The 26773-nt window shown below is 42.9% G+C and overlaps 1 long non-coding RNA gene across 1 annotated transcript in view; it reads left to right on the top strand.

The window, feature by feature from the left end:
• LOC103559096 (uncharacterized) overlaps nt 1-20406 on the top strand; it is a 54593-nt gene extending 34187 nt beyond the window's left edge. Inside the window, exons 2-3 of the long non-coding RNA XR_546898.2 lie at nt 16751-16844; nt 18011-20406. This is a non-coding gene — a long non-coding RNA (uncharacterized lncRNA). The remainder of the gene's footprint in view (nt 1-16750; nt 16845-18010) is intronic.
• Nucleotides 20407-26773: the final 6367 nt, after the last annotated feature.

Raw genomic sequence — 26773 nt, forward strand, 5'->3', positions numbered from 1 at the left:
CTTTATTTTTCAAAAATAAATGAATCCCGTTGAGCTAAATCAAAATATATTTAAGAAATAATGTTCATGGCAGTGGAGTATAAAACATAACGAGCTGCTTTTGTGGGTAATTAAACATCCACAGGAAGCCGAGACGTGGGATAACCACAAATCTGATGGTCGTGAGGACCCGCCAATGCCAGAAGCGTTATTATTAATACAGGACAAGGAAAAGTCAGCAAACCACAAAAGGAGAAGGGGAAGAGAACATTTTTATCTCTATTACAGGAGGAATGGGGTTGTGAATGGGACACACGCACACACGTTCACACACAGTCACACACACACTGAAGTTAACTGAGCTGACGAATTCTGAAGGACATCCAAGTGTTTCAGTGTCACGTTGGGTCATCATTGTGCTGACTGTACTTGATTAATCATATGGTTGATTCTGTGGGTCTTTACAACAGAAAAGGCTGCCTTACCTGATCTGTCCAACGCAGTCAGATAGCAAACTACGAAGGGACTAATACCAAAATATACTTGAAAAGGCAAATGCGAAAGGACTAATACCAAAAATACACATGAAAAGGCAAAAGAGGAGACATTGACCAATAGAAGGGGAGGAAAAAAGCTGATGAAAGAAAGAACCAAAATTAAAGAGAGAAAATGAATGAAAGGAGATACTACTAATTAAATAGAAACTCAGTAATAATTACAACTATAATATTATGAATTCATTCAACAAGCATCTCTGAAGTGTCTACTGCATGCCTGGCCATGTAAGAGATGGGAGGGTGAGGTGTAGACAGCCCCTGTCCTACATTTATTGTTGAATGGGGGAGATGAGGACCTGACACCTAGATGTGTTATTGCGTGGCATTAATTTGTCCCGCCAACACTCACCAAGCACCTGTGATAAGCCAGGCTCCATGCTAAGCGTTGATATGTATGCCTAAAAGCCTGAGAATACAAAAATTATGTGAGTTCACTTACGGGATTAGATATTGGATAACCAATTAATATCAATATAAATGGATATGAATGAATATTCTAACGATGTCGTTCAATGGTGACTCAAGCGATTCCTCTAAAGCAAAGGCCTTACTTCTTTCAGATACTTAACAGGTGTCGGGTTACTTTAAGCCAGGCACAAATGAACTTTATTTAAAAACAGGAAGGGAAACGTATTCTCTATCTCCAGAAATCTGGTTTAATAAAGAAATTGGAAATTTTCCAAACCGATCCTTAAATTTTTAATGCTGCTTCAATTGTTTATGGGGATCATTTATTTTGAAACGAGAAGTCACAGTTCAGTGCTCTCTCCTAATGTAATCCTCTTGCTGGCTGTCTTGGTCATCACCAACAGGCTAGATTTTTATTTGTTCTGTATTACAAGTATTCTGATGTGTAATTCTTCCTAACTTATGGATCTAGCATGAATACCGTGAAATAAGGCAGATTTAGTTTACAGGTCTATAAAATGCAAACAGACCACTCTGGAGCACTAGCTTGAGCCTTAAATCAGGCAAACGAACAGCTAAAGTTAAATTTCACATTCAGGCAAGCTACGCTCTTCAGTTCTACTAGATTAAAATAAAAATGTATCAGTGACAACGCTGTTTATAAAAATGGCGAGCCTTCATTACATCAACACCCATCATTTAAAATATACTCTGCCAGCAGGCTAAGAAAGTTCCGTATGTTTTCTATGTTAGATCATAATCGACAGCCCGTAGGGTTTGGATTTGCATTTTGACACTCATTTACTAGAGATCTGAGAAATAGGAGGGCTCTTATCAATTTGGTTCAACACACACTTATTGAGTGCTTGTTTTGGGGCAAAGATAATTAGGACAAGGCCTTTGACCTCCAGGAGCTCGCAATCCAATGAGAGAGGTTTTTACCCAGTTTTTAAATTACTTCGATTCCCTCCTTTTCATGATCACAGACTCAGCCCTTACTTCAAGAGCATCTCCACCCATTTCCCAACCTCCTTTGCCCCTTCCTCCCCCCCTGCTGCTTCAGGCCCCGTGCCCTAGAGGCCTTCAATCCACTCGCTCCTTCCTTCTCAGGAATGCCACTTTCCAGTACTCCTAGTTGTCTCTTTTCTCTCCAGGAATATTCACCTCACTCTCTCAACTGGGTTCCAGCCAAGGAGATTTAAACATACTCAAGATTCTCCCCTCTCAATGAACAACACAACAGCAAACCCCTTCCTTAGCCCCTATATCCTCTCCAGTCTTCTCTTTCTCTTTCTCTTCACAATCAAATTCCTAAAGAGTCGTCTGTGCTTCCTATATATTTCTTCACTCCCCACGTACCCCTCAACCTACTTGAAAACAGCTTCCACCCCTTCACCCCAAACGGCTCCCACTAAAAGTAATCTCTTCCGCTTCATGGACGTATTTGAGGCCGTGTCTTTCTTGACCTTCTCCTTGAAACACCTTCCTTGGCTTTGGTGATACCGAGGTCCCCTCGCTGTCTTCCCATCTGGCGATCGCAATAGGAGAGCAAACCGACAGGAGTGGTCCAGGAGGGTCCACTGCACATGCTAAGAAGAGGCGAGAGGTGGTCACCATCCCTTGCACTTGTCATCCTCAGATGCTCTGCCATCCCCAAAGCCCAGAGTCCAGGCTGCCCTTGTAGCTTGACCCTCTCTGCAGAGGAGATGGTTGTTTCTATTTTGAGAATTATTCTAGGCAAACCATGGTCAGGCCTCAGAGGATGGGAGCAGAGAGAAGCAAGACTTTGAGGCTGGGAATCGGGCCTGGAAACTTCCCCCCGTCTTTTCTTCTCTCCCTCCTAAATTTTAAGGGCGCTCCCATCTACCTATTTATATGAGAAAAGGAAAAAATAATCGCCTCACTAGCTCAGGAAATGGGAATTAAAATGGCAACATTTTAACCGTTGAAAGGGTTTTGAACAGGAGAGGGATGTGGTCGAAGTGCTTTGTAAATCAAAGACATCTTTGTTCAATTAAAGACTTTAGAACAGTGTGTAACCGTCTAGATTTGTTTCAAGACACGAATGACTCAGGGCAGAGTTTGTAGAATATGGCATAATGGTATTTTTTTTCCATAAAAAGAAATAGTACAATATACCGGAATGCCAGAATTCAGAAAGTTGGAGTTACAATCAGGATTCTACCCTCCTATCTCCTCCTCAGCCTCATTCTCCCTTCCCTAAGCTCTAAAAGCTAGAATTTCTCAAGACTGGTCCCACACACTGTAGTCCTCTCACACTAAACCTCTCTTTTGGCTGTCTTAATTGTGACCGCAGTCAGTGACACTCACATTTTCATCGTAGTCCTAATCACTTACTTGAGCTCCAGACACAAATATCCAGCTGCCTGGGCAACATCTCCACTTGCTTGTCTCAACGGCTCATCTGGTCCTCTTTCAGGTTTCCTTGCATCAGGAAATGACACCCTCATCCACCCGGTTCCGTGAGCCGGAAACTTTCTCCCAGTCCTGACAACTTCACCTGCTAAATCTATGCCTCGTCCGTCTGCTTCTCTTCATCTTCTTCACCGTCACCATGGCCACCACCAACACCATCACCCCAGCTCACACTTCCATGATCGCTTAACCAGGCTGCAGCAATAGCCTCCCAAATGGTCTTCCTGCATCCATTCAGCTGCGTCTCCAATGTGTTCTTCTCAAGCAACAGTAACGATCTTTACAAAACTCTATAGCACTCATTATTTAAAGCTCTCTAACAGATCCCCGTTGCTCTTGGGGCAAATATTCAAATCCTAAACATAGTCTGCTCAGCCCTGTCCAGCCTGACCCCTCTGGGCCCCCAAGTCTCATTGACTACACTCCTTCTTGCTTTCAGCTGTAGCCCTACTGGATGTCTTTCAGCTTCTCCAAAGCTTCACGCTCTTTTCAGCCACAGGGCCTCTGCGCATCGTAGCCCCTCTCCCTGGAGCACTCCATCCCCCCCCCCCCCCCCCCCCCCGCCGGTGAACCTTATACTTTTTCTTCGCCTTTCCACCCAGATAGCCCTTCCCTAAAGCCCCAGGGCCTGGACCAGGCGGGGCTCCCCTGTTGCACTGTGCTGAGTAGCACCTATCTAATGCAATCCAGTTGAATCCAACTTTAATTACACATTTCTTCCTATGTTTTATTTTATTTTGTGATTTAGTAGACTGCAAACTCCATGAAAACAGGAATAAGGTCTGGTTTTGTTCACCCTTGCGTTCTTAGCACATCACCTAACATATTTAAGCGCTCCGTTGAATATTCGCCACAAAAGGACTTAGTGCATTAATTTGAGTGACCGTAAATTGTCCCCTCATAACTTGAAGTGCTATCACATGCTCCCCTTTTCTCCTTTCAGTTCTTTTCCGAATCTTTCTTAATCCCTCTCACATTTTCTCCCTCCGTTAACCCCTTTAAATCTTCCCACCTTTGCCTCCTGTCCTCTGTTATCGGAGACTTTATTTGATAACGTTTGAAATAAGCCCAATATGACCTTTAAACTATCCCCGAGTATCCCTGAGTCGATGGAAAAATCCAGGTTGTGAGCTTCTCCCTTGTGTTTTTCATACGGAGAGAATTTTCCTCTTGTCCCCTCCCCCCTCCCCAGGACAGGCTGGCGATTAGAACACCCATCAACCAGGGCTGACCACGAGTCCATAGGGCCATCTTCGCCGCACACTGTGTCCTTCTGCTTCTTCAGGAAGAAGGTGTTCTGCACCTGTAGGAGAAGCTGGATCTGGTAGATGCGAGCGGATGGTGTCTGAGTCATGAACTCACCTGCAGAATACCCCATCAACCGGCTTTCCATCCGGGACACCTGACGCACCCCCTCCCACACTCCTCTACTCCTTCAAAGCACTCCCCACAGTTGTATTTAAATACTTACCTCGTAATTCGTTGTTTAATCTCTGTCTCTCGCAGAACTGAGCCCCACAGCTGGTTGTCGGCTGCATCCGCAGTGCCTGGCGCAGAGTAGAAGCTCAATAAATCATATTGAAAGAACGAATATAATTAATCGAGGTGAAGATTTGGCAGACTTTCCCACTCGGCTCTGCGTTTCTCCAGGCAGCTAAATAATCTCCTTAAATGCTGTCATTGCTATACATTAAATACTGTCATTAGACATCGGGAATACTAACACTGTATTTAAGTAATTATGTTAAGTAATTACACTTCAATAGGAACTATATAATTTACAGCCACATTTAGAGAAATGCAAAAATGTGGGTACAATTTCTTTCTGCTTGCATCCTTACTGATTTTGATGGCTACTTACCTTTCCCACTTTTTCCCTCGAGTAGAAAGCATCATACTTAGGATGTATGTCTGGAACCTCAAGTGGTTTCAGGAGTAATTGTGAGCATCTGCCCTGAGATTCAAAGGCAACAAGGATTTGAGTATTTTCTACACACCCGGCACTGTGTCAAATATTTTCCCCTTACTATTTTGTTTTCTCCATATTACACCTCTCCAGAGTGAGGATTATCTGTCTAAACCCAGCTAGTCTTTCTTTGGGTTGATTTCTGTAATGTTGTAAACTGCTTTCCTAAAATTTCCAAGCAGCTCTTTAAACCTGCAAGTTCCTCTATTTTGTGTGTATCCAGAAAAATGAGGTTTAAAGGTGTCTCTAACAACACTTGAATTAAAGAGTTAAATGCTAATCAAATCATGAAAAACCCATATGTATTTACTGCTTCTTTGGAAGAATGATCGTTTCCTAAGATTTGGAAAAAAAATAGAAAAAAAAATCACGAAATGTGGTAGAATCCAGTCAAGGAAAACAGACATTTAAATCAACTAAAATGAAAGGGAATTGGGAAATATGTCTTCAATATTTTATAAGAGATCCCGCTTATAATAATGAAGTCCCTCATAGGTCATCCCCTGGGGTGAGCCATTTGACATTGGGGTGCTCTGCATCCCCCACCAGGGCCAACCGCAGGTCTTATGTATCTTTCTCTTCACAACATCCTCCAAAACATAGGCTCACATATGTGCATGCACACACATACACACGTGCATGCACACACATACCTACCAAAGAAATTGGCACAGAGTAGACTTTCAAAAATTTTAACTTGAACTAATTTATTCTAGTCTCTAATTTTAAGAGGTATAATTAGACATTTCACATGAAAAACATTATGAAAAATTAATTTTTTTTAGTAGATGTGAAACTAGAAATTCAGATGGGTAAAGGGGTTTGCTGTGGTGTTAGAGCTGATGTAATACACAGAACTTCCCAAACGGTTTTTTCCACTAAATCATGATTCTCTCTTATCACTAATACAAATATTTAAGTTTATTTCTACATCTTATACTGTAGGAAGATAAATGTATTTAGAAAATGGTTAAAAATTACCTCGAGTAGGAGGGCTTGAGGCATATTTTATCAATCCTATTTTGCTGTAGCTCTGTACTCTTGTCCTGAGATAAAATGTTCGATATTCTAGAATGGAGATAATGTGCCTCAGCCACAGAGAGGCTGGAAAAGTGGAATGTGTTCAGTCTCCTCTTGATATTCCATCAACATCAGGTCACGTAGGACCCACGCCCAGAGGGCTCCTCACAGTGTTTTCTTCTGCTGGGGTCTGACCCCCCAGATTTGTTGTAGTTATGAGACAGCTAAGACCCCTGGGAGGTCTCTCATCTTCCACGTCCCGGGAGTCTTCTTGTACCCATCCCACAGCGGAAGATACCGGAGGACCATTCTGGCCAGAACTCTATGTCGCCTGATGTACAGAATGAAGAATTAAAATGTACTATAGAGGAGAAAAACAAAATAAAGTTAAACTGCATTTAAAATGCAAAATTGATGATATTTAAAAATTAATTTCAGGGGCCAGCCCCGTGGCCAAGTGGTTACAGTTCTGCATGCTCTGCTTCGGTGGCCTGGGTTCACAGGTTTGGATCCGGGCACGGACCTACTCCACTCATCAGCCATGCTGTGGAGGTGTCCCATATACAAAGTGGAAGAAGACTGGCACAGATGTTGGCTCAGGGCTAATCTTCCTCAAGCAAAAAAAAAAAAAAAAAAAGAGGATTGGCAATGGATGTTGGCTCAGGGCCAATCTTCCTCACCCCCAAAAAGATAATAATTTCATAAAAGAAATATGAAACCAATATACAGCTGTTTCATTGTGCATAAAAGAGCTTTAACTCTTGTTTTTGAAGTCATCAAAATTGACAAATGCTAATGGTATATAAATGCCTGTATCACAATTTTTTTAAAGGGGTGGTAATTAAATTCAATGACCATTTGATTAACTTCTTGTGCAAGAGACCAGACCAGAAGCCAAAAGGAGCTCAAAGATGAAGACAACTTGCCCTTGCTTTTAAAAACTTAAAGTATAATAAATAATGACATGGCGCTAACTATAATATAAGGAGAACTTTAGAATTATAAGTAAGAAATCATGTGATGGAATACGAGGGGTGGACGGGAAGACTTCATGGAAGAGGTAACCTTTCAACTGGACCTTGAAGAATCAGTGCGACTTTGACAGCCAAAGGGGAGGACATTCCAGGAACTAAATAACATCCACGAAGAAATCAATAAAGGCCATGCCTGTGTTGACATTTCTGTTCTCAACTGAATGGTCACTCCAGTTACCTGAAGACTGTTTCTCTTGCTTTGAGTTGTTAATCTAAGGTTGTGCTTTTGAGCAGGGCTATTTTTATTTCCACAAGTGTCACCTCCCAAACTAGGGATCAGTCACTGTCACTGAATTCTAGCCTAACAACTTCACATGGGACCAGCCCTAGGAGAGTTGAAGATCTACGGAGAACTTAAGAGTCTGTAAATGCCCAGAAATTTAAAAATTTGGAAAATCTGATCAATTAGGCTGGAAGGCCGAGTGGCATAGAGTCCCAGGAGCAAAGATGCTAGAAGGATGATTGGGACGTGTGGCTGTCGACCAGCATCTGGCCTAGTTCAAATACACCATCCCTTTAGAAACTTGCGTCAGTTCTTCTTACTGCGATGGGCTCTGTCAACGCCTGATGCATAGTAGGTCATCAATACATATTAGCTGAATGACAGACCTTTTGTTTTGTACGACTTTTGCACCCACTTGGTAATAAAAGCTGTGCAAATATCTAAAAAATACCTGCTCTGAACACTCAATGCTGCATTTATTTAATGTCTTTTATGTCCAAAGCCCCGACAGTGTGTACACCTCTTCAGTCTGCAGAATTTTTTCATGCAATATCTTATTTGATGCTTACAATCCAGAGGGATTAGTAGGATAAATCCCATTAGTCCTGTTTTACAGATGGAACCACTGAGATTCCCCAAGGTCGGGAAACTTGTCCAGGGTCGGAGAACCAGACCTTGGCTTAGACTTGGCTTTGCCCTCAGTCTACTTTCCACAACGTCACGCAGCTTCGGTACGTGACTACCCTTCTTTTCCTGTCTCGATTAATACTCTCTGGATCAACCGGGTTAACGTGGCTTGATTTATGTAACAACTAATTATTCCTGTCTGTCTCTGTCTACCTGCCTTTCTATCTACCTATTTATCAAAGGAGGAATATATAGAAACAGCAAGTATAAAAGCAGTTGCATTTAGTTTTCAAATGTAAAAACAAAAACTTTTTATAGAAAATTCTAATGAGAAAGCATTGGTTTGAGCTCAATACTGTGTTAACGTCCATGAATATATTACAGGACAGTTAGAAAACTTCTCTGGCTGGTTACCTTAAGATTCTTCAGAAATGGCTTCTAAGCGTTGCTCAAACCGGGTCAGTGTGTTATTTCTGTGCATACACGACGTGCACTGCTAATTGCATTCACGACATAAAATGTTCCCAAGTTTTCTTTGGCCAATGGACTGTGGACCAGGAGCCTGCCTTACATTTCACAGATCTAAATAATAATTTGATGGCCAGCTCATTACAGGGCAGGTGGTAGCGGAAAACAAGCCCCGTCCATCTCTGCCGGGATTTTCGGGTTCCTGTGGAATCCTTCCATGATTTGTTTATGATGTAGAGATGATTGACTCTGTCAGTTACTAATAAATGGTAAATAAAAAAGTAACCTATGATATGAAAGTACTACATTAGCTACATTGTGATTAAATTACAGTAACACCACCAGCTATAAAGCCTTATGGAATCTTCTCAACCATGCAGTCATTCTCCTAAGTATACTATTATGTAGAGCACAAATATTTCTTTGTAAGTCCAGAGCAATCCATCAGGGAAGCGTTTACTGCTGAAGCTAGATTGAGAGTAAATGCATCTGGGGTTGCTATGAATAAAGGCTCTAGCTTCTCATTACTTTATGACAAGACGCAGAACTTCACTTTACTTTTCATTTAAGCTTTTCGGCTTCCGTTTATAGATGTATGCCTTCACGCTTTTACTCCCCTCTTGCTTCAGCCGTACGTAATAAATGATTATAAATTTTCACATTTGACCACCTCTCTGCTGGTCTCATGCTTAATGCACAAAGTTAGGAAGCTGCAGGTAAAATTTCACAAACACTTTTATTTATGATGTTGTCCTTGGTAACGGAAATTTCAATGTACTGAAATGAAAAGTATGATTAAAGGGATACAACGGTCTGACAAGGATAGTAGGGGGCAGCCTTCCATTTCCTACTGAAAATATATAATACTTTTTTGACATCAATTTCATAGAGAATAGACATGGGTTAGTCATGGAAAAAAGACACAAACATGTTTCTAACTTCAGGACTCTTGAATTTTCACTTTTATAACATATTAGAAATACCTGTGTTGATGAGCTTATGATGAGAAAAATATTTCATCTCAATGAAAATTTAATATCAAAGACTGGACAGAGATTGAGGAAAATATAATTTGGAATGAAAGAATTCTTCTTTGTGGAAAACAGTGTGAGTGAAAAAGTACTGACTTTTCCTGTTTGAAATATTTCAGTAACTGGTTTTGTTATTTTTAATCTCTATGTGGTGTAAAAAGAGATAGTCAAGAAAAATTGGACAAGTTAGAAACATTCATAAGGAAACACAGTCAGTTAGCTTCTTGTGTTTTTCCCCAAAATTACTATCAAGCAAACAAAATACAATGCCAGTGTGTGTATTATAATGTTCAATGGATTTGAGTTCTTGAGGCTGGGAGGTACTATTTTCGTATAATTTAAGGGAAAAAAGAAATTAAATGCTTGGTAGAACCCCCTAGTAAAGTCAAATAAAATTCTACTGCTAAAATGTACAGTTTCTGTGCCTGGAAATTAGAATTGCTTGTGACACGCTGGGTTCCCCCACAAGTCTTATTCTGGTCTCCAACCAGTTAATAAAATGTGTTATCAGTAGATTTGAGTTCAAGGATCATTATAACTCCTTCAGCCTTGTACTGCCACAGCCGGGCCCGAGAGCTATTTCCTCCTCGATGAAGGAAGATATAACGTCTTGATTTCAAATCTCTGGAAATAAGATATTGCGGAAATTTCAAAATATACGTCCTCTTGATTTCATATCTATGGAAATAAGAAACTGTGAACTTACTTTGAGTAGCTATCCATTTAGCCAGGGATGTGGCCAATCTCTGGGCATCCAGACCTGGATTATCTTTAGGATATTCCATGTCTCTAGCTTAAATGTCACTAATTCACTCAGCGCACATCTCCTGGGCTCCCACACTGGGCAGAGCACCATGCGAAGCCGGGGGAAGGAGGGACGACATGCAAAAAGCATCCAGCCTCGCCCATGTCGTCCAGGAGCTTACAGTCTGGCAAGGAAGATAAGACTTGCACGAAAGCAACTGAAATTACAAGTCAGCAAATAATCAGAGCCATATGAGGAGAGAGGTGAATTCCATGAAATTATGTCGCATGGGAAGGGCCAAGTGTAACTGCCATCTGGTAGTTGCCGTGAGTTTGGGTGGTCTGTTCGTCGGTCTCAGTTCATGGCTCGGGCAGAGGTCAGTAAATTCAGTAGATTTGAGGGCTGCCAGTTAAGGACCAAGAGCTAAAGACCCTACAGTGTCCTTGGTGCCGCAGAGAGATCCCGAGCACAGACAGAAGAGAGGAGAGTGAGGATGAGGGAGACGGTCGGCGGGTCCGAGGACAGGAGGAGAGACAAGACCACAGCCCCCACAGAATCAGATGCTCAGGGATGTTTACATAATGACACAGGACGTGTTGAAAAGATCCTTGAGAGATACCGTGCCGGTTTCACATTAATGAGAATAAGAGGATTTTAACAGCTTAGGCAGAGGGCTCGCTGCACGACACGTCTGCAGCCATTACATTTTTAGGAAAGTGTTCAATGGATGGGCTTAAAAAAATGTAGTCCGTGCAGCATTTCAACAATCTCACAGCTTTCTGCAATAACTGTTCCTACAAATGCTTTCTGACAGCTTCCATTTGTTGCTCAGCTATTGCAGAACCCTGAAAAATATATTATGTCTCATGTCAGTTATAAAAATAACACTGCAAATTATAACCAAAACAAAATTACCCGGTAATTATCATTTAGGTGTCCATTTGAATCCTTTTCAGAGTTATTCTTACTTTAGTCTGCCATTATGAGCCAGACAATTTAATACAAGGCACGCTAGGGGGGTTTATTTAAATCTTTCTCCGTTACCATGTGCTGCAATAATGTTTGAAATCCACCTTTCTGAGCACTCTGTGAGCGCCTTAATCTCAAGAGCACTTCGAAATACACTCAAGACTCACAGCCTTAAATTTGACAAAAATAGGCATCGTAAACATGTGGTGTCAATTATGGGAAAAAACTCAACCGGGGTTAGAGGAATAAGAACAGAGCTCACACTTTCTTTTAACTTGTTAATGTCTCTGACCCTTTTGTACAAAAAAATCACTTTAATCAACATTATATACATTTCATTGTGGCCTCACCATTTAACAGCCTGTAAAAAATGTTTGGCTATCAATTATACACATCAAGTTGATATGCTGCAGGACTGGGGGTCATTTACGCCTGCAATTAAATCTGAGAGGGCTTGAGGAGACCCACATGGTGAGCAAACCCTCCCCTCTGCACCCTACCCAGCTTTTTTGAAAGATGCAAAAGATGAAGAAGCTTAATTATACTTAACCAAGTTCTTTTTTTCATCCTAGGAATTGGAAAGCCATAATCATGGGTATGGTGGGTTTCAAATCTAGGACCTTCTTTCCCCTCTTGTGCTGTCACCTCTCTCACTATACTCACATTGCCGTAGTTGCACACGCGCGTGCGCACAGATGTTAGTCAAACAATTCTGGTAACAATGGATTCTTGACTTGCTTTGAGTCTCATCTGAAGCCACAACAGTCATCGAATCAGGTGTGGCCACTGACGTCTGTAGCGCTGGTGTAAGATGTGGGTCAGTGCACATAAGTGTCTCATCTGTCATCACCAACCAGAGGCCACATCACTGCTTACAGCCTCTTAATCTTATATGAAAGTGGATGGGATGTGCAATCTCAAAGGATAAGAAGAGATTCTCAATTAAATGGTCTTGAACTGGTGTGGCTTCCGACCCAACTCAACCCAAGTCTGCTTTAAAAACCTGCATAGAGAAGGAAAACTATCTAATGTCCATCCAGCAGTGTGCTAAGGGATATTTTAAATGGTGCTCTGTGTCCGTCTGAACACTAGGCTAGACCTCCAGAGCAGGTCAATATTTGGCTTCATGTATTTAACTTCATGGATTCTTCCCTTCCCTTCCTTCTACCTGGCCTCATATCCTCAGGTAAGAGGACCCAGCCACTGCATTTCAAAGCAGATTTTAGAAGTCCACTCCTTCAACATTCATTCATTCAACAAGTGTATATTGAGTGTCTACCATGTGTAAAGCATTATGCTAGGTGCTGGCTTTGATTTATTACTAATACTTTTTGAATAGATATAATGTGTTGGAGTCAAATTCATCTTTGTATAATATAATACCTAATCCCAAAAGAACGCTCTCTTACATGGAGTAGACCTAGGAATTAGGAAAAAAAAGCTCCAAATGCCAATTAGAGGCAGCCACGCAACCTCCAATTCACAGGAGGTGGGGGGGGAGTAGATTTTGATGTTCACAAGCACATGAAGGTGCGGTTCTCAAATTCCATAGTTTGGCTGATGCACAGGACATTAAGAATATTTTGAGACCGTCTGCTGTGTGCAAGAAGTATCTATTTTAATAGATAGGTTTTGACTGTGACAATGTACTGTATGGTGTCTTTCTCTGTTATAATAAATAGTGGTGTGCACCGCGAGAGAAGGAGAGGAAACATATAAAGATATCTTTCTTACTATTATACTATTTTATGATTTTTAACACCTTTGGCTTGGCTCCTGAAAGCATATTTTCTTCTCATGCTGGTTTTTGAGGCACTTTTCAACATACTAATCGAATGAATAACCCATTTTTATTGGAAGACTTTGTGTAGGTGAGTTGGAAACATGCCTTTCCGTCTATAAGTCTGATTGGCCCACCCTGTGAAGGTAAATGCCCACATGGATCAACTTTCTATTAAAAATGAGTGTTTTGTTTGTTTTAAGGAAGTTTTTTTTTTTATCATTTCTTGTTATAGACCCAATTGTTCAGAAGTATTTTTTTTTTAAGATTTTATTTTTCCTTTTTCTCCCAAAGCGGCCCGGTACATAGTTGTGTATTTTTAGTTGTGGGTCCTTCTAGTTGTGGCAGGTGGGACGCTGCCTCAGCATGGCTTGATGAGCGGTGCCGTGTCCGCGCCCAGGATCTGAACTGGTGAAACCCTGGGCCCCTGAAGCAGAGCGCACAAACTTAACCACTCAGCCACCGGGCCAGCCCCTAAGTATTTTTCTAAAGATCACATAGTTATAGTCTCGCGGTCATATCCTCATGGGCTTAAAATGTGTCTGTGATCCCCAAAAGTGTTGAGGGAAATGGGAGAAACAAGCTGACAAATAAATTAACATATCTGTTTTCCAATTGATACTGATTATTTTTGGATATTCAATATAGTTGAGATTCCATAAAAGTTTAACTTCCAAACAAACTGCAGTCATCACATATTCGTTGATTAGATTTTACTACAAACAATACTCCATGGTTTTATGCAAAAAAAAATTATTACAAATTGTCTACAAGTGAACTTGGAAAATTTTATCTAGTTTAAAAAAAGCTAAAAGGAATTAGGTCTAGATTAGCTTTAAAAACCTGAAAATATGTGGTCATAGAAACGAGGAAGAAAAGGAAGTTTCTGGATTCTTCTTTCCACTCCTGGAGAGATGAAGCATATGCCTACATTATTACAATGCATTGATCTGGCTCCATCCTGAAGTTACCAAGGTTTTATAAGCCTGCAATAAAGCTTTCTTTGCATTAACCAGCCAAGCACATAAACATTTTAATGAACTGTTTTTACATGGTTCATTGGGCAGCTACCAGGCGACTATAATACAAATCACCACTCCGTCACATCCAGCTTTCTCATCATGGCTGTACTTTTTCAGTTTAGTAAATGCAAATTGAATATCACGGCTATGGAGCTTAATCAAATAGTTGACTATTCAAGCATGGGAATTCTTAGCCTGGAACATACCATATTCTGGGATAGTCTATTCAAAGGACTGAATCTCTGAGAATGTCAACTCTCAAGCTTCTATACTAAAAGTGAAGTTTATCGTGATGGTTGTTGAGACCCCCAAAAAATAAGCCCCTCAAAGTCACCACCCTGTGTTGAAACGGTTTTAGGCAATGAAATGACAGTGGAACCATGAGGAGCAAGCAGTTGAATCATTGTTAATTGTGAAGAGATGGTGTCCCCAAACTGATATTTCTCTTAGTGACCTGAAGGCTTGAGTGAATTATTGAACTTCATACCAGCGCACGTCACATCTCCTTGGAATAATTAAGTATCATTACAGACAAACATTTGTGTGCATTCTAGTCAACACTCAAAGTAACACTAAATAATAAAATATTTATTATGTCTTCTGAGAGCTTTATGACACTCTATGTATTTTTAAGATTAAAGATTAGCCCAACACATAATTTAATAATGAATGCAAATTATAAATGAATATTTAACAAACCATACCACATTTTATGTCTTAACATCTCTTCTGCCACTGATGTGCTGAATTAGAAATGGCTCCATGATCTATCGTCCTGCTGCCTGATGTGCCAGTGAAAACAAGGTGTTTTCACCTTGATGTGGCCTTTAAAATAAATTAATTTGTTAACATTTAAAAATGCAGTGTAACAGATGACATAAAACATTTATAAGACAGTTTATGAGCCAACCAACCATGTTCTAATCCAATAATATTTATTAAAACATTTTATTTGGCTAATCATTTCATGGTCAAGATTTGGAAATGTTTGTTTTTCAAGTCGAGTCAAGGATTTAAATGCTACTGACGGTACCATAAAGATGTTATATGGTGTTAATATAATGCGAGTATTAAAAATATAATGAATTTGCTATTTACGAACCATTAAGTTTTACCTCGCCCCCAGAATAAATTTTATATCATTACAGACCTGTTCATACACCCTCTCTGTTTTTGCATCCTCCTATTTCCATCTACCTTCCCTAAGATATATTCACAAGCCAAATTTATACACCTATGGAGATAAATCAGAACTTTTCTACCTCTGGAAAACTTGCTTGTATTGAACGCAAGATATGAAATGTGCTTCTTTCACTTTAAATTTTCTTTATGATTATTACCTTAGTGTTTCTGAATAAGCCAGGAACCACTCCGTCTAGTAGTAAGATGTGGGTCAGATACACGAGTTCACTAGAGTCGCAGTTTTAGCTCCTCTGCTAAAAGAAAACCTTGAAAGAGAGCTTTCTTTCTATTACTGAAAAGTTAAAGAACCTCAGATCCCTCCAACTATGCACCCTATTTAATTCTGGGACTATAACATAGAGAAAATCCTAGTTATTAAAATGTTTGCACACACTAACATATTTGCCAGTAAAACATTGGAAACAACCTCAAAACATGAGCTATCGGGGTAACTCTGGACCACCTACTAGATGGAATATTATATAGCCATTAAAAATCTTGTCTTTGCATCTTATTTAAGACCATAGTAAATGCTGTGCTTGAGATATAATGCTGAGGGGGAGAAAGTAGGACGCAAAATTGAATCTGGTGCCTGAGCGGAACTATGTCAAAGTAAAACAAAGTCCTAAAACAAGAAGAAAACGGCAATAAAAACAGGAAGTATGAGCACATTGTTATTTATTGTCAATGAAATAATAGATGTAGTAAATGAAATCATTTAAAGCAGATTTTTTGAATGAAATAAGGAGTTTGAATTAATGCTGCTAGTTTCTAATGTGCATCTCTCCTACCCCCACCGCCCCCCCTCCCCATAAACACACACAGAATTTGGAAATAGTTTGGATTTGGTCAAGGTATTTACATGTTACTGTTCTTAAGGGAATTCTTTCATTATGGTTTTAAATAATTGCATCTGTGCCAGAAGGAAAGTAGGAAAGTCCCTCTAATATGGAGTGGTAGATTAGTTAGATATAAGGATAAGGGCATCACAATAATGATAGTCTTAGTGGTGTTGAAATTAACAGTTTCGAGACCACCTTTACTGCCCATGAGGGTCTTCCTTTTCCTAGCCACTCTCTGCTGCCTTTTCCTCCCTCCAGATGTTTTTGTTTCTGTGCAAAAGCTCAAGACTGAAGCTGTAGTTTCAGGAGATTTTCAACTTACGTCACCTTTCTTCAGGGTTTTTCTCAGGTTCATCCCATACTTACATACGATACAAGTTCCCCTCAGCTTATAAGGGGTGGATGGGGTGGGGCTGAAGGGAGGGAAGGATAGAGGCATTTCTCAGATTTTTCTTAAACAGGAGGAGTCGACGCTTGCTGTGCTGATGAACTTTTGGAACAATTGCAGTTTTGGATCAGTAAATATAAAGGCAGCAGAGACCTCATGGGCTTCTGGTAAGAATTCAGGGAAACAATGCAGTGAAGCGCTCTGTGCAAGGCTGGCCATCTAGGAAATGCCCAGGATTCGCCAGCATTTTCTGCAAGGTCAAAAGGGAAATCAGAGGCTTACCCCAAAATGCTAGAATTTTCTGATTATTCTTTATGTCATCGATTTATTTTCTCTTTCAAGCTCAAACTGCATTAACAATGGAATTCTGTGACTTAGAAAGCAGGCTAACGAGCAGATTTTAATGACTACAATTCCTAAAGATTGGCTCCTTTTCCAGAAGTGCTTATAAAATGGGTAAGCAAAGGAGATAGATAAAATCAGAACAAAAGAGCTTTTATCATCATATTTAGTAAGGCCCAGCGCTGGGTTTACTCATGACTTTGGTGGTTACAAATGTGGAAAATGTCCACCTGCCTCCTCGATTTCCCCCAAAAGAGGAACACCACATGCATCAGAATAGTACTGCGTGCTGATCTGATTTCCTGTGCTTCTGTAACTGGGCCTGGTCCCTTGGGGTGTTACTTCCAGGTTACTCGTCTAATATCTGTTTTCAGCTTGCAACAGATCACAGGAGGGACCAGGGCAAAGTGTGGCAAAAGAGACAATTCCCAATGAAAGGCCTGCCCGAGGGAAGGAATACTTGTGATGTTTGCAGTCAGTGCAAGGTTTGTCAGAGAGGCCCTGGCAATCAAAGCTTAGCTGTGGCAGTCGCAACAGGATGGTGTCAATCCCAGGATACAAGGCGGGGATTGAACCCAAGTTTCTTTGCTGTCTCAGAAGCCACCTAGAAGGTAGAAAGGGGAAGCAAATCCAAGGCGTCCCCCTTTTGCCAGTTCACAAACTTTCTACGTGCTTTTCATCTACCCTTGCATCTGGACATCCCGTTTGATAGGGTCAGCCTGCACCACTTGTGAGGTGGAAGCCACTGAATTGTATAAAGACCTTTATAGGCATCTTGACAATTGCCAATGTCCTTCCAAGCCCACCCCCAGCTCACCCCCTGGGATGTGGACGACACACTTGCCACCCTATAAACATTAAACATGTTCCACTTGGGATCTGGTGCCCAATCATAACCACGATTCCAAACACTCAAGTACTCTATTTCTTTCTGAAAGTTGCCTGGCTTCCTTAAACCCTATTCAATGATAGTTCCTTTTCTATTTTGCAGAGTAGAAGAAGGAAAAGAGAACCATCACGCACACAAAATACTTAGAGTCCCTGCAGAAAGGGCACACAGGCACAGCCTCGCCCGGCCGCTTCATAGAAGCAACAGCGAGAGCTCTGTCTTTTCACGTATAACTCCAGGAACAAGGAGAAACAAAACCAATTCTCCCCAGAGGTACAGACAAAGAAGAGCACCCTCCCCGAGGAGGCTGATGATAAGCGGCCCCGGAGAGCATCACTGCGATCAGTCAGAAAGGCAGGCAAGTTATTAGCTCAGCCCTGAACCTCCTACTTAATGTAGGACCGGTGGTGATGGTTAACAGACCCTGGCTGCGGTGACAAGCCTGGGACCTGCTCGAGGAAATCCAATTGAAAAGCAGCCAAGAGGAACAACAAGCTAGAAACAGATGTTCCGGCTCCCAGGATGTGCACACATTTAACCTGAATATGCAGTTGGGACGGGATGCAAGCGTTCGTTTCTAAATATAGTGACTTCACCTCTTCCCCATATAGATATTGTCCAGTTCAATTATAGCCGTCCACATTAGTTTTGTTCAACTTTTCGGCAATTTCTTCAAGATAAGAAGACGTCAAAATCATAACAGCTATTAAGGGAGTTCAGGGTCTCTGACTCATCTACCGAGTTTTACTAAAACACTTCAGCTAAATCGTACACTCTTAAACTCCAGTCTCATAGTTATTGAAGATTATCTTTTACAAAACTGCCCAAATGAAAATCAAACACTTCGTGTAATTATTGGATGTAATAGTGCTACTTTGGTAAAATATCATTAAGAGAGTTATATGTTAATTAGTCCTGTTCTCAGCCACCTCTGGTTACGAAATAGGGAGTTGATGTTGATAGAGGTGTGATTGCTGTGCAAACGGGGGCCGGAACTAGCTCACAAGTGTGACAACGTCAGTTAATTAGATTTGAAAGAGAGTCGGGTCTCCTGAACCACAGCAATCTGTCACGTACATTAGGAAGCGTTCTTCTTGATGTCAACACAATTCTGGTTTTCTCTAATGGGCTTTATAAGAGGAGGGAGACTATTTCACTATGTTGGTTTTTCTGAAGAAGAGAAATCAATACTCTCAATAGATTTTAAGTAGATCTAATGTAGTCCAGCCATATGCGCATAAGAAGATAAGCATATGTAAAAGATTTTGAAACGTGAATGAATGTGTGCCACCCTGAGACCAGATCTTAGCCCAAATTCCTGTTGTTGCCATGTGCCTCTGAAGTGAAGGATAGCTGCAGAGTGGTTTCTCTGGGAAAGCTTCATTTTTTATTGGTAGGTTTTGATCCAATACTTTCTTGGGGTCACCGAATTCTTATTTGCTTCCGAATGCCGACAGCAGCACCCCATAAAGGAGAAGAGAGCTGGAGCTGTCGTCCTGGGCTGAAATTTATTGACGGTATTTGTGAAGAGAGTGATCTTGAGGAATGCAAGCTTTTAAAATCCAAGAACAGCAGCCGAAATAAATGAATCAGGAATCCATCACTAATTGATACAAGAATCGCTTACAAAGGAAGGCAAAACAGTTCAGTAAATTATGGATTTACAAATAAACTTGGTTGTAGGACCTGGGGAAATACTTTGATTGGAATATAGATCCATTTTTCCTGAAAAGAATTTTCACTTCAACTTCAGAAGGAAGGGACAAGAAACCAACCCCCCTCTGTGAAAATTTGAGGGGACTCTTTTCTGGTAACATAGGAGTCGGTGACAATGGCTCACAGAATCCATCTGCTCTCCACAAACTCAGGGGTGGGACCCGTCCACCGTTTTTCTAACTCATTCCCATGAATTCTCAATTGTCAACACCTAAGGTTAATGATACCTGTCTTTTTGCTGTCATAAACAGTTAGGGCGGTTTAGCGAGAGACAAATCATCCTCCCTCAGAGGCTTGTGCCATTGTTCTCTTCAAACAAAGGACAAAGCTATTTCTCTATACAATTTAAACATTGTTATAAGCGAGTAGAGTTTTTTTTTTTTTTCTTTTATGCTCTGATGAAATTACTAGTCTACCACACATTTCTTTCTTGATTTGAAACATCTATTTTTTAAAAGTTTGTAAAGTAATAGTGAAGAGTTTCCATGTGTAATAGATCACTCTCATCTCAAAATATGCAGTGATGTTGAAGGACGGCACGGTAGGAAGAGTCAAGCATCCTTTTTATTATTAGATAACCAGCACCTTCCTCGGAAACATCCTCCCTCAGCTGAGGAGGATACTTTTCGCTACTAAATGAACACAGAGTGATAAAGTAGAGACGGGGGTGGGGGGGGGGGAAGAATAGTGCCAGAATAGCCCACAAGTTCTCATCCTGCAGTAACTACACGTGAACGAAACTTTTTTCATGAAAAATATTTTATTAAAGAAAACAAAAACTACTTTTTCACCCGTCCAAATCTTAAACAATTTCTTTCCTGAAAATATCCCTTATATAATTCAGTAAGCACACTACTAGTTTCAGAACACAGGGTCATTAACGCTATAATGTAAAGTTGGAGGTATTTGATATTATGCGCTTTTAATATACATTAGGTACATATTAAATACAATATCAGGGTAATAGTTAAACATGTTAGGTACTTCATTAGAGTCATTTAAAATGAAATAAGGCCAAGAGCTTAGCAACAAAATAACATGCTTAGAGATAGTTTTACAATTTTAATAGAGAATGTCCTTGCGCTGGGACCAATTGTGAGACCTTGGGAGATGGTGGCAATAGCCTGTCAATCATGCTACAGATATGTCACAATGAGAAACATATTGCGCCCTATGAAAATTACCAAAAATAACAAATGAAAATTTACCTATGATCCCCAACCCACCCTCCACTCCGCTCCCCTGCCACACGCACACACACATACTTGTGTGGATCTGTTTATCATTAGTATGGCACACGTCCTCACCAGCCCCGTGGAGTCTTGGTGTGGCTTCTCCTCTTGGTCTAGCCCTCTGCGCACACACTGACCACACAGACTTAGCCGTGCACACGGCACAAATTCTACTATTCCACATTTTTTGGTTTAAATGGATTCATTCTTGCCAGATATTGTGACAGAAAGGTTCCTTGCTGGCCTCACACGTTTTTACGTTTCAGGTCAATATAAGTCAAAGGGTCAGCAACCTCCCCACCACCTCATTTTACAGACAGGCAAGCAGAGCTGGGGAGCAGTGACCTGTGCCCAGCACCCCACAGCTGGGCCGGGCCAGGCTAGACTGGAATCCAGGGCTTCCCAGGCCTCGTGCTTCCCCAGTCTTCCCTTTGTTACCTCTGGCCTCAAGGAGCTGGCCTGGGGGGGAAAAGTCGTAGTTATGAAGTTTTAATAGATTTTCTTCCATCGGCACAAAATTCACACCCAGTGAATGCCCAGGGTGGCGGTTTTACAGAGGACGTTGGCATCCATCCAGGATGCAAATCTGCCTTAAGCGGCTGGAGTCTCCTGAGTTTTATTTCTTTGGCTCTTTATGGCTCAATTCCTGGTTTCGTTATATAAAAAGCAAACCAGCAACTATTGCGTTCTTTGCGGCAATGACTCAATAGCAGTGCTCACTCATTCAGCCAACGAAGACTTATGGAGCCTCTGCGGTGCCAGCAGTGTGCAGGGTGCTGGGATAGGACACGGGACCAACCAGCCAGCCCCCCACTGGCTTAGCCAGCGAAGAACACTGAGCGCCAGTCAACCTGCTGGGGACCGGTAGCTGTGGAAGCTCCTAGTGGGGGCACCTCACCCAGCCTGGGGGTCCGGGGAGGCCTCCCCAAGGGAGGGCTGCGCTAACAGACCTGAAGGATGCGTGGGAACCGGCCCCGGAATATTACTATAAATAAGAGCAATATTCGTTTGTGTTTACCGCCTCATTTTATGCTCTCAATTCTCCTGAGAGGTAAGCCATTGATTTCACTTTAAAAAACAAAAACACAAACCCAGGATAAACAGAATAATAGGCTTCAGGCTGGTGAGTGTCAGAGCTGGGCTAGAACCGATGCTGAGAGGCTCCGAGTGTTGCCGGTTTCAGGCCAAGGGGAACATCTTTGTTTTGCATTTGTTTATTCGGAATTTTTCCACCATCAGCCCGATGCTTTGGCTTGCCATGTGCACCACGGTGAAATACTCATTATCGAAAAGTCTTTCTCCCTCATGGGCTGTTTCTCCCTCTGCTGCTTTACCGTTTTCTGCGTTTTCCAAAATTCCTGTGATGAAGATGTAGTGCTTTCATAATCATGGGGGAAAAGAAAGTTGAAATATTTTAAAGTTTTCCCACGCAGGAATCTAGAAATTAGGAAGACTTTTCTCTGGGTGGTGGAACTATGAGTGGCGGGTTTTTCTTTATTCCATATATTTCCAAATATGACCGTACACTGAGGACGGTCATAAACAACTTTTGAATGAGGAGAAGCGACTCCGAAACAGTAAGCAGAATGAATGCTTATGGGGCAAGAACATTTCAGAAAACCCATTAAATGCAAAGATAGAAGAAAACAGATTGGAATGGTGTCTATCTTCCATACTGGGCTCCATCTTCACCTGAGGGTGTGACCCAGGGACCCCAGCCATCAGGGACCATGTCTTTATAGTACCACACTATTGTCCACATTATTTATACAGAGGCAAAGCCCATATTACTGAAACGGGAGAAGAAATACAGGAAACAGACTGTGTTATGGCCAAACGTACCTGTCTATACTACCGCTGGTTTCCTTCGTGCTGTGTAGACCTGCCACTCAGCATTTCCCATAGTTGAGAGAGCCAGAGACACAGAGAGAGAGAGAGAAATTATGGCCGCATTATGGCACCGTACCATTAACGCTCAGAGGTCAGTGCTGCTGGTGTATGATTACTACTTTTCATATGATTTCCACTTTTCATCTTCTTGTAAAATACTGGGAATTTACTGCTGGTCCTGTGCGCTGCCACTCTCCTAAAGAGAAAATTACTTCTTCCAGAGATCTGCTTGCACAAGCGTAAAATCTTTGCAGCTCTCTGAGCCGCGGGAGAACCCCGTCAGGCCTGGATATGCTGATTTGGCTCTTTTGAGTTACCTGTTCCGGAGAACTTTGGGCAGGGATTTTCCTGGCAGGTGGCTTTCTTTATAGTTCTGTCCATTGATGACATCAAGTGTCTTACTGAGTACCTCCTGAATGCACTACACCTTATGGATGCTGTGCAGGACACACAGATGAGTGGCACAGGGTCCTTGCTTTGGAGAGACCTGTCATCTCCCAAGGGCCACAGCAGAGGAAAGCACCCACTGATGATCTGGGGAAAGGACAGTGCAAGGGGAGGGAATGACACGTGTGAAGACCCCAAGGAAGAAATGAGCAGGAAGGCCATGAGAATGGAGAGGGGGTCACAGGTGAGGTCTTGTGAGGCGTGAGGAGCTTGAACTTTATTCTGAGTCCGATGAGAAGCCATTGGACAGCTTTGAGCTAGGGAATGGTGGCAGGTGATTTATCGACTTTTAAAGAGATCCCTCGGGCTGTGAGGGGAAGGGGTTGTAGAGGCCTAAGAGCAGAGGCAAGGAGTCCCTTCAGGAGGCACCTGCAGAGGTCTGGGCTGGAGAAGAAGGTGACCCGGCCTCGGGTGGCGGTGGGAAGGTCACGGAGCTCACGGAGACTGAAGTCCCAGAGCTCAGAGATGCAGTGTCCTGACTCCACAGCGCTGATCCAGGTCATGACGGGGCACCTAGAAGCTGCCAGAAAATACATACTGAAGGGATGTATGAATGATGGAGAGAGCATTACTCAAATTTCGGATCCAGGAACAATTCTAGGCTGGAGGGTCTCTGGAAGCACGTTGATTTCACACTCACCTGGGTCAGCTCCACTGGAGATTTTCATGGGTCCCAACAGACGGGCTCCCCAATCCCAAAAGAGAGTGACTTCTGACCAGTTAAGGAGGCCAATTAATACTGCACTCAAAATCCCTTACTCACGAGCACTTTTTAGAAGCAGCAAAAATCGGGGCTCTGAAGCGCTTCTGAAAACGTTCTATGGCGCGTCGGAAGATCATCCTGGCAGTGTGTTTATCTTAAGAATGTTTGTTGAAATATAAAAACGGTGTGTCTGCATCAGAGGTTCCCAACCCTGGCTGCACATAGAAAGTACCTGGGGAGCCTTTGAAATATGCCTGCACCCAGGCCCAACCCCGGGCCAGCACCCGCAGAATCCTGGCCCGAGGCCCCGGCTTCCGTGGTTTTTCAAAGCTCCCCGGGGATTCCTGTGCGTGTCGGGGAGGAGACACGCTCCACGGGTGAGGTGAGTTCCTGCCCCCTTGCCCTTCAGCACGGGACCCGAGTCGCCCTGTGAGCAGGCTGCAGCCGAGCACTCGATGCTCAGCCTTCTACGTGGAGCTCAGACACACCCCCTCTTGAGCACTTGAGAGAATTACTCGGAAAACTCATAATCCACATATATTAATAAATTTTAGGTTTGGGAGTTGGTAGCCCCTAAAAGGCAGCTCAGCCCTCATAACCCTGGCCTCAGCTGCCCTTTCTTTTCTTTCTTTCTCCTCCTTGTCCTCTTCCCTTCCACTCTCTTCCATCAGGCCCCCCAGACACCTGCCCTTGGCCCCCCGGGGCAGGCCGGCCCCCCTGGCATCTTCAGGCTGCACGGACCAGCTCTTAGGGGAAGGGTAGGATGAAAAGTAGTTCTTGTCATTGAAAGGCCAGAGCATTTATAAAATGTCTTGCTTTACTGCAAATGTGCTTTGAAAAATAGCCTGGTAGTTCCTCAAAAGGTTAAACACGGAGTCACCATATGGCCCAGCAATTCTACTCCTAGATAAATACCTAAGAGAAATAAAAGTATATATCCACACAGAAACTTGTAGACCAACGTGCATGGCAGTCTTATTCATAATAGCCAAAAACTGGAAACAATCCAAATGTCCGTCAACTGATGAACGGATAAACAAAATGTGGTACGTCCATATGATGGAATATTATTCACCCCTAAAAAAGAATGAAACACTGATACTTGCTACAACTTGGATGAACCTTGAAGACACATGCTAAGTGAAAGAAGTCAGTCACAAGTGTCTACATATTGTTTAATTCCGTTCCTACGAGATGTCCAGAACAGGCAGATCTGTAGACAGAAAGGAGGTAAGTGATTGCTAGAGGCTGGGAGGAGGGAGGAACCGGGAGTGAGGGCTAGTGGGTACAGTTCTCTTGTGGTGATAAAAATGTTCTAAAGTTGATTGTGGTGACGGTTGCACAAATGCACCAACACCCACTGAACTGTACAATTTAAATGGCCGAATTGCATGGGATGTGAATTACGTCTCAACAAAGCTGCAGAAAACTATGAATGCTGAGACATTCATATTTTTTAAAAATCATGTGGGCTCAAAGAGAGTGTGCTAACTGGACTATTATGGGCAGAGCAATCGCATGTAACACAAAGAGACAGGACCCGTCACCTCCAGAAATGTTTTCCTTGATGATGGAAAGTCCAGACCTTTGCATGCCCCGCTTGGGCATCTTATAAACGCTTTTCCCCTCTCCCCCTCAATTTAATGGCGCCTCTTCCTTCCCAGTAATGAACAGTTTTCTCTACTTGTCTGGCTCATTTTCACAGCCTCCACTACCAGGTCCGCGTGGAACTCTGAGCCCTCCTTACGGAGACGATCAGGGCTGTGTGTCGTAAGGACCCTGCCTGAGGTACAGGATCGAGTCCAGTCCCGAAAGACAGCCCTGCTCAGCGCCCACCCAGCCCCATACGCTCAGCCCCACACCAGGGCCACGATGGACTTTGTGGGTCCCCCTCCGTTCCAGGTTAAATGCCACAACTTTCGAAGACTTTCTCCCTCTGAATGTCCCCACTCTCAGCCCACCCCCGTGAGCACCTCTTTTCCAAGTCAGCGCCCCAGAGCAAATTTTCTCAAAGTGTTCCAGAAGCTTCTTCACCTGCGTCCATCATTGCACCTCCGAGGACGCCTGGAACCGAGAGTTTCTGGACTAGCCCTCAGTTTCACCACAGGCTTCTCTTTTGCCAGAGCCCCCGGGGCGTCCCCCACGGCCCCTCTGAGAGGTTGCGAGCATCACTCGTCTTCTGAGCCCCCCGGGGAAGCCGCCACAGCCCTCTGAGGCGCTTCGTGTCGCCCTCGTCTCCATTTAGGAATGAAAACCGCCGGCACCTGGAGAGGAGGCGTTTGTTTCCCCGAGCTCACAGGTCGGGGAGACGGGAGGAAGGACTTCACTAAAGCTGAGCCCCAGCTCGGAGCACACCGTTCGCCCGTCTCTCCCATCATGAGCTCCCCGTGCAGTGAGTGGGCCGGAAGTGAAGGACATTCCAAAGACACCACCGCTGATGTGCTGGGTCACGGGGATCTGGAAATGCTCATCTATTCAAAAACAATTTAACAGACACTAGGTTGCAAGTGAGGAGCTGGGGATGCACACGATGCACACGGTCAAACAAGCAGAGGCCCCGACCCCTCAGAACTTACCCCTCGTGAGGGGACACACAGTAAATACAGGAAAGAAGTCATGTAGTGCCTTAGAATGTCTGCAGGGCTGTTTGAAAGGGGCAGGACTGCCTGTGCACGGAGTGAGCGGGCTGCGATTTTTGAAAGCACCATCAGAGTGGGTCTCATGGAGAAGGTGACATATGCAAGGACTTGAAGGGGAGGCCCGGGAGCGTATCTGGAGAAGGGAGTGCCAGGTGGAGAGAGCAGCCCGGGCCAGGCTGAGGGGGGTGCAGGTGGGGGCTGGAGCGGCCTGAGGGATGGGGGGAGCAGGCGGAGATGA

Source organism: Equus przewalskii, chromosome 31, assembly GCF_037783145.1.
Source record: "Equus przewalskii isolate Varuska chromosome 31, EquPr2, whole genome shotgun sequence".
Classification (NCBI taxonomy): domain Eukaryota; kingdom Metazoa; phylum Chordata; class Mammalia; order Perissodactyla; family Equidae; genus Equus; species Equus przewalskii.